A 9,769-nucleotide genomic window follows, 5' to 3' on the forward strand; every position below is an offset into this window, starting at 1 on the left:
CAGGACTCTACATCCTTACACGAGCTTTGACAGTACTGCCATTGGAACTGGAGTCTGCCTTCTCCTCCTCCAGTGAATCAGAACTGGGAGAAGAAAGATCATGTCATATCACCCCTATATGCCTTCATGGAGACTGTCATGTCCGTGGCAGCACCTACCACATCAACCAGCGTGGAGTCACTGGTACCCCATGCCATGGGAACTACCACAATCTCCCTTGGATCCAGCCTATTGGCCATATTGGGGACTCAGGTCCCAATACCCCCAGCCCCCCAGAACCTGCCTGATCCGCACGGGAATGCTCGCCTGCCTCCCCCTTAAGGAACCCTTCTAGCAGGCACTGTGATCCAGTGGTAGAGGAGGAACCACTTAGTCTAGTCCCAGTAGAGGTGCCAGAACCGGCGGGATTTCCCTCTTCATCTCTGGACGAAGTGGTGACTGCAGCATCCCCTTCCCTACCGGATGACTTTAGTCAATTTCAGGAACTGTTGTGGAGAGTCTCGGGGGAAATCCAGATTCCCTTATAAGAAATTCAAGACCCCCAACATAAGCTGCTTGATATCTTCCACACCTCGGGACCATCCAGAATTGCACTACCATTTAACAAAGCGATTCTGGAGCCCTCCAGAACATTATGGCACATCCTGGCCATGTGCATGGCTACCCAACAGGGGCCAAAAAGCATTATTACATTCCTGCCAAGGGGTCTGAGTTCCTCTTTTGTCACCCTGCTCCTGACTCCATAATCATCCAGGCTGCGAATAAGCGAGCCAAACAAAAACACCCTTGATATACACCACCTGATAAAGAGGGCAAGTGTCTGGACCTTTTGGTGTGTTAGGTATTCTTCTCATCTAGCCGGCAAGTCAGGATTGTGAACTATCAAATGTTACTAGCCAAGTACGACTTCCTAAATTACAGTAAATTCGCTGATTTTACTTATAGCCTGCCACAACACGATCAGGCTCATTTTCAGGCACTCATTGAGGAGGAAACGGGTAGCCAGAACGGCTCTCCAGTTGGCAGTGGATGACGCAGATACCTCCTCCTCCAGGGTCATGGCTATGGCCATAGTTATGCATAGGGAGTCTTGACTCAATTCTTCTGGGTTCCCTAGGGAGGTACAGAACACTGTTGAAGACCTCCCTTTTGATGAATCCTGTCTCTTTAATCAAAAGACAGATGTATCACTGCTTACCCTCAAAGACTCCAGAGCCACCCTTCACTAGCTGGGCATCTACACTCCAGCCCTGAAGTGCAAATTCCACCGCCAACCTTCCACTCAATTCTACCATCAGAAATTTTATGAGCCTCTGAGGAAACACCAAAAGACACAGAGCTCTCACGTCTTTGCAGGCTTCAATGTTGCAGCTACAACCACCAGCTAAGAGGTATTTCTGATGCAACCCCAAGAGCCAGCAACCACTATGCCAACAACCTCATGATCCTCCCACCCCTTTTGGGGGTCATTTAGCATTTTTTTCCCATACTTGAGTGTGATAACAATGGACAAATGGGTGTTGAACCATCATCCACCATGGCTATACAATCAAGTTTATCATGCTACCTTGTCCAAGACTGCCTTCGCCATCAGGGACCACTCTCGTCTGTATTCTTGCCCAATAGGCAAACTCCTTATTACAACGAGGAGTGGTAGAATGCATCCCTCTGGAATAGGGGTTTTACTCGACTAACTTCCTGATACCTTAGAAGAAATCCTTGATCTCCAGCATCTCAACTGCTTCATCCAGAAACTCCAGTTTTGTATGGTCATGCTAGCAGTGATTATCCCATCCTTAGAGAAAGGCATGTGGTTTATGAATCTCAATATGAAGGACTCATTTTAACATCAATATCCATCTAGCCCACAGATGTTTCCTGAGATTCACAGTGGGCATCCACCATTTCCAGTACAGAGTGCTCCCCTTCAGGATAGCCACTATTCCCAGAGTCTTCTCCAATTTTTGTCCGTTGCAATGGCCAATGTCAAACATTATGGTATCCTCATATTTCCATATCTTGATGACTGGCTTCTAGCCATACGGTCCAGGCAAGAAGCCCACACATCAGCCTCTGTGTTGCTCAACCTTCTTTCATCCCTTGGAGTCAGTGTCAATGTCGAGAAATCAATTCTAGACCCCACACAGTCTCTGGACTTCATATGGGCTACGGTAAGTTCAGTCACAGCGCGATTATACTTACCAACAGACAGGTTCCAGGCAATGAGAGGCATCATGACTTTTATGTCATGAGCAATCCATATGTACTAGCCAGGACCTGCCTGTCCCTTTTAGCCTACATGGCCTCGTGTACATACGTAACCCTCTTCACACGTCTCCACCTTCACTGCCTTCTGACGTGGCTCCAGTCCGTTTACTCGCCAAACTGCCACTCCATGAATTCCATGCTAACAGTTCCTTCTGTGGTACTATCATCCCTCCAGTGGTGGACAGAGCCACATCGCATTTGTGTGAGAGTTCCCTTTCTTCCCTCCTCCCCAGACAAGATGATTATCACAGACTTATCCCTGGTTGGCTGGGGGGTGCATCTTGATGACCACATGGCTCAAGGAACATGGACTGCCAGGGAATCCAGGATGCACCCTGGAGCGCCGAGTCTTGAGAAGAGCATGACAATCCTTCCTTCCTTTCATCCGCTCCCATAATTTCCTCATCATGTCAGATAACACCAACTTTGTTTCTTACATCAACAAACAGAGCGGCACGAGGTCCCCCATGCTATGCACAGAGGTGATCAATCTTTGGACATGGTGCATCAACCATCAGATCCTCTTATCTGCAGCCTGTCTTCCCAGGGCACAGAATGTACTCACAGACTCACTCAGCAGACATTTTGCAATCGACCATGAATGGGAACTTTGTTTCAATAGTACATTACATCTTCAATCAATGGGGGACCCCAACCAGAGACTTATTTGTGTCACAGGTGAACAGCAAATGCTCAACATACTGCTCTAGGGAAGCCGTTGGCCATTGCTCCTAGGGGGACACTCTCCTATTCCCCTGGTCAGACCAACTCAACTATGCTTTTCCTCCACTACTACTCTTATCTCGGATACTACACAAAACTTGATGAGATAGACGGTGATTCTGATTGCCCCCCACTAGCGCAGATAATTCTTGTTCCCCAACTTTCTCCACATGTCATCATGCTCATGGATTCCCATTTCCATCTGCCCAGATCTGCTGACCCAGTGCAAAGGCAAAATAAGACATCCCAATCCACATGCACTACACCTCAGAACGTGATATCTGGATGGGCATCTGCCTTAGACCAAATATACTCTTCAGCAGTTTGGAACATCCTTTCTAGTAGCAGGAAAGACTCCACCAGACATTGGTACTGGGTCAAGTGGAGATGTTTTTCATCATGGGCTCAACAAAAAGGCACTCCATCAGAATCAGTGGGGATCCTCCTCATAGTGGACTACATGCTGTTGCTAAATTCATCCCTGTCTCGCCCTCAGCTCCTTGAAAGTAAACCTGGCAGCAATCAGCATGTTCCACCCTCCTGTGGAAGGTTTCTCTATCTTCACAAACCAATTAACCGCTAGATTCTGGAAGGGGCTTATCAGAACCATCCCACCTGTCCAACCTGTAGCACCTCAATGGGACTTGTTTTTGTTCTTTCTGTGCTAATGAAGCCCTGCTTTGAGCCTTTAGCATCATATGCCATGTCCCTCCTTTCCATGAAAGTCTCCTTCCTTGTTGCTATTACTTCCACGAGAAGAGTGGATGAACTTGGGGCCATGATGGCAGACCAGCCGCTCAGTTTTCCACTGAGATAAAGTCTCCAAATAATTACATTCTAAATTTTTACCAAAGTTGGTTTCCCAATTTCACATCTGAAACCCATATGCACCTGCAGAGGAACGTCATCTCCATTCTCTCAACATTCAACAAGCTCTGGCCATCTACCTGCAGAGAACGAAACCAATCAGGAAGTCCCTTAGATTATTTATTGCAATAGAAAAGAGACTCCAGGGACAGACTATCTCCACCCAGACAATCTAAATGGACTTTGGGGCGTATTAAACTCTGCTACCAACTGTTGGGCCTACCTCCTCCTACAGGAGTACAAGCTCACTTCATGGGGTCAGGCTTCAACCTCAGTCTCCCTTCAGAATGTGCCACTGACTGACCTATGTAGAGAGGTGGAGAGATGTAGAGAGGTGGAGCCATGTGGAGTTCCCTACACACCATTACACTGCACTATGCCTTTTTACAGGACTCAATGGTGGATGCTTCCTTTGGCATGGCAGTCCTCCACACTACCACTCCATCCTCATCCTCAGACCCTCCTCTGATTTAGGTACTGCTTGTTAATCACCATCAGTGGAATACAATAGGGACCACCACTCGAAAGAAGAGGAGCTTACATACCTGTAACTGGAGGTTCTTTGAGATGTGTGGTCCCTATCTGTATTCCCCATGCCCTGCCGTCCTTTCCCTCTGCTATGGATCTGCTGGATTCGCGGTGGAGAAGGGACTGCAGATGGAGTCGGTCTGCCCTGGCCTTTATTGCTTTGGATGGAAGCACGAGGTGAACCAGGGTGCAGGCACGGACCAACGGATACTACTTTCAAATTCTCCATTTCCAGGTGCATGGCCCATATGTGTAAACCATCAGTGGAATCCAGATAAGGACCACACATCTCAAAGAACCTCCAGTTACAGGTAAGTAACTGCCTCTTTTGCTGGCAAAGGGGAAATAATAGTGACAGTCGATCACCTAAAGAGGCTTTGGATCCTGTTCTAAGTAGCTGTGGACCTGAAGGTTTAGTATTCTGTGCGACAAAATTATTTGCTCCAATCCTGTGATCTGGCACACTGCTAGCATGGAGCCTAAGGTGGGAAGAACAGTGTGGCTTTACACTACCTTTGTTCTTGTTGATCCTGGGGGTGGGTAAGAGGCACAACTTAAAGTGGCCTCAGAGCTAAGCTGAACCACTCTGGCCAGGGGTCTCTGCTGTGCAGCAGATCTCCTACCATGGCACTTCCCTCAACCACACTCCTAACATGTTCCCAACGCTGCAGTTGGAAAATGGGGGTGTGTGGATACAAATGTCAAATGTGCAGTTCTTTGGGATCTTTAGATGCCATGCAAGCTACCTACACAGCACTGTAAAACTGGGATGTGTTGAATCTGTAGCAACCTTAGTTATCCCTAGCTCGGATTTCAGGCCATGCTGAGTTGACCAGGAAGGGGTTCAGGCTGTACTGTCAAACTTGGCTGCCCATTTCGTGGGACTCAGGATTATTTGTATGAGTGTATGCAGTCAGGTATAACAGAGTGAGGGCCACTCCTCTGCTTTTATCCTCTGCATCTAGTGATTTCCAACTGAACATCAAACTTGTTCATTTTTTATTTAAAGCCCCTGCAGCCAAATGAATTTTGCTGTGAACCTTGAATGGCCTTGATGTTGGTTTGTAGTAGCCTTGTGTAATTATACTATTAAAATTCTTCAGTTAGTTTCCTAACCTGCAGTTGACTGTATTTGGTTGTCACGTGTAGCCTCAGACAGAGCAGCCTCGTAAATGAAACACTCAGAATAGTTGAAGAGATTTGCCCCAGTCACAGGTCTGATACCCTTTCCAAACATGGATCAGTACTGTGAGGCCTAGGGGCACTTGTCAGAGAGGAAAAAGATAACTTTTTAAAAGAAAAGCCTATATTCGGACAGAGATTGAAGGTCTCTTCTACTTCTGAAACACTTTTTCCAATTTGCTGCTGAGCTTCAGGTCACACAAACTTGTGATGTTCACACTTAAAACTTCCTCTCTTGCTGAATGTGCCCTAAAGACAAGGGCAAACACTTGACTGCAGTGTTGGGTGGCCAGAACCATTCCCCCGTCCCCCCATTTTTAAAGCTGATGAAGTACAATTTCATTGGGCACCTGATGTCTAGTTAACATCAATATTTGAATTTGATAATGCATCTTAGTTTTCGTCCAGTGCTTGTCAGCACTCATATTGAGAATGTAGTAACATGATGACTGCATTTTCAGTCATCTCCACTCACTTAAAACATTTTAGCAGATTAAATCTTATTATATTTGAAATATTATATTATAGACCTCTGAAACGAGGAGAAACGATGCTTCAAGGCATGCTACTTGTTAATGAATTTAAATATTTTGACTAAAAACTGAGCAAGGACATCAGGATTTGTCCTAAAGCTAAAACAAAACCCCAAACATTACTGTATTCTGCTTTCTCAAAATAGTGTATTCCCATGAATATGAACGAGATGTCAGGTCGATAACTTACATTATGAAAATGCAGGCCATATACCATGGCTTAGGTTCTGATTAAGCAAAGCAGTTAAGTAGTAAGTGCTTAATTTCCAGTGCTTTCCTGAACTGGAACTTTGGTGACTTTAAAAAAGGCTAAAGTCAAAAAATCTTGTGCTTACATTCAAGCAACATGCAAGTAGTTACTGTTTAATTTCTCTCTCTATTCTGAACTTTCATTCAAATACAAGCATTTTAACAAAATAGAAAAAAGCCTGTTGGTGAAGAAACAAATAATTTAGGTAACTAAAGCCCTTTACAAATGGTGATATCGGTGAAATCAGGTCATGCATGTTTCATTGTATTTAGGATTAAATAATTTTATTAACTCTTCAGTTTTGAGAAGTATTGATCTTTATGGAGACAGATGTGCCCACTGATTAAATAATGAAACTTAAGTTCTGTTGCCTTTGACAGATAACTTTAAAAATGTGTTGAGAACTCCAAAATTCCCATACAAAGACATTCACTCTTCAGAAATGTAATGATTAATCAGAAGCAAGTTTGTTGTTTAATACTGAATACCTTAGATTAATATTAGTTTGAACTAGGAGTCTGAGTCTGGGATATAAGCCACCCAGCCAGCGCGATGGCAACATTTGCTGTGAAGGCAGCTCACTTAACACCTCAAGGTGGAGGGGAGCTCAATCTATAACACTCACTGAAGAATTAGTGCTGATGAGCTCTGGAGGGAGCTACATCCAGCCCTCTCATTAGAGAGTCACTTGCCCTGGCACATGGCATTGGAACGGAAGTGGGAGAGTGCCGTTCATAACTTAGGGAAGAGCTTTGGGTTATCTACAGGGTCTTAGAGGTTTCTGGTGAACAGAAGTGGTAGAATTAAACCTAAAATGTACTCTGTCAGCTGAGGGATGCTACCAATCTGACAGTTTAGAGGTGCATTCCTTGCTGTAAATATTATTGATGGGGAGAGGGAGGAGGAGAGGAAGGGGAGAGAAGACTTACAAATGTTGAAGACATAAAGCTTCCCCCTCTTCTTTGTAGTTTAAAAGAGGAGCATTTTCCTGGGGTTGTTTCGTCTCAGCCATTCAGACTGGAGCTCATTTGAGGGTCAGTTTCAAAGCAGAGCTGCAGCTCCTGCTGTTTCCCTCAGCAGGACTCTCAATAAGCGTAATAAGCATGTGTAATATTTTGCCAATTAGAGCTAATATTTGAAGCAGATATTCACACCTTCATTTATGAATGATAGCATTATTCCTGTTGTGATCACTCAACTGAAGTAGATGTCTCAATTTCTATTTTTATTATCTGAAGGTGCTATATATCCGGCTTTGGCAAGGACATTGAAAATAAACAGATGTTTGACTGCAGTTGAAAAAAATTATTTCATCTTTAAAGTTTCCATTAAAGGACAAAAACGTTTGCGCAGAAAAAAAAGTTAGAGAACTACAGTTTGGGAAAAAGCTTCATACACATTGTTAAGTCAAGTTTAACGTGAGTTGGTGGCTGTTAATTTTAAATAAATCTCCAGACTATACAATATTTTTGATAGATTCATAGTTTATCATTATAGATCCACAAACACCACTGCCAAATATAAAAGCAACGTATATAACTTGGAGAGACAATATGTCCCTTTTTAGGATAGAAAACTTAAATTGGAGTATTCCTTGCTGTAAACTGGTCTCACTCTCTGGCAACACAATACCCCCCCGTCTCTACTTCTCAATAGTTTGCACCAAACTACTTTCCACAGATATATACTTGCTTCAACAGTGATATTCCATGTCCCTCTGTGAAATGCACTCTGAATGTGAGGAGCTCTGCTGAACACTGTACTGTTTTCCTGGTGACTTGATTAATATGTTTTTGCAATAGCAAATATGCTGACTGACTTAACCAGTTGGTGTTTGACTTGATGAGTGATTTGTAACTACTGTTCTTGCTAGAGGGTAGTATATGTCTGAGTGAGGCAGATCTATGATTCTTTTGCTGAATAAAGACATATTCAGAGCAACTCCTGTCTGAATCTTCATTTGCAGCAATTTAGCATTACTTTGTTTTGAAATATGGTTTTATTCATGTATACTGATACTTATTCATTGCAACATTTTTGCCCATTTTGTACCAGTGTTATCAAAATATGTCCATTGTAACTCAGAATTTTAAATGAATCCATTTCAGTGAAAACACAAAAATTGGGTATATTAAAAGGACAATGTCTAGTTGTTCAAGCCCAAAATTTAACTGTCCTTTTCATTTCTCTGTTACATCTGTACTATGCTCACTGAAACACAGAATAATAAGCCTGAAAGTAAACTTGGCATTTGAGTCTTGCAGATGAAGTTTAACTCATATGACAGAGACAATGACATGGTGAGTATTCATCACTTTCCTTTTGGTGTAAAAGCTGTTTTACAATATATAGAAATGTATAAAAATAGAAAACTTGGTTTTTTTCTTGTGTGCAGCCCTTCCCATAGAGCCTTTTCCTTTCCTCCTCCCCACACCAGCCTCCAAATCGCCATGTGCCAGTAATCCCCACCCCGCAACCGAGGGAAGGCTGGACTTGACTCCCTCAGAATGGAGCCAGGTTAGCACTGCTTCAGAGCTTGAAGTGCTTCTTAGTTACATGTCTCAGGGAAAGTGTATTTTGAGCAGGGCACATATGTTTCTTTTAGTGCGTGTCCAACGGGATGCCTAACTCTGAGGAGAAGAAAGCAGAATCTGAACAGTAAGAAATACACTGGAGACAAACAGAATTCTAAAAAGGTAATAAAGAAGACATGATACACATCAAACTAAAATTAGATAAACTGATTTTTATTGTACATTGTATTGTCTTTTCTGGGAAATGGCCGACAGCTCTGTTAATTTCTGTGTGAATGGGAGGTTGTCATGGAAAAATTATGTTTATTAGACATGGCACAAATTGACGCTTATCTCTGGGCATGTAACAAGGAGGTCAGAGGAGGTCATTCAAGTGTATCCCATAGTGATTGGGAACTTCCTCCTTAATTTCAATCCATGTGCTCTGAGCTTTTGCCAGAAACAGTTGCTTAAATGCAGCAGAAGGCAACTGATTAGAGCAAACAAGTCAGTTTCCAGTGCAACAACAAATCCATGGAGTAGAACAAATCAGTCATAAACAATTCATAAAATTTAATACAGTGGCCCCCCCAAGACACTCTATGGGGTTGCAATACCTGTCACAGACTTAATCTCTGTTTTAGCTTCCCCTTTAATTTCTGTTCAGTGGGGATACTGACCTCAAAGACATGTTCCAGGGAATAAATGGTTAGTGTTTGCAAAGCGCTTTGAAGATGAAAAACCTTAAAATAGTACAAATGTCTCTACTGGACAGTTCAGAGCCCACCTTGTCCACATTGTATTATCTTTTATCTGGGCTATTTTACAAGGCAAGTTGTAGCATTTGGGCAATCAGTAAAAAACCTTTTTCTGCTTATTCTTGCAAGGGAATTGCTATCTGAATT

This window comes from Lepidochelys olivacea, assembly GCF_965140295.1.
Source record: "Lepidochelys olivacea isolate rLepOli2 genome assembly, chromosome: 2".
NCBI lineage: Eukaryota > Metazoa > Chordata > Testudines > Cheloniidae > Lepidochelys > Lepidochelys olivacea.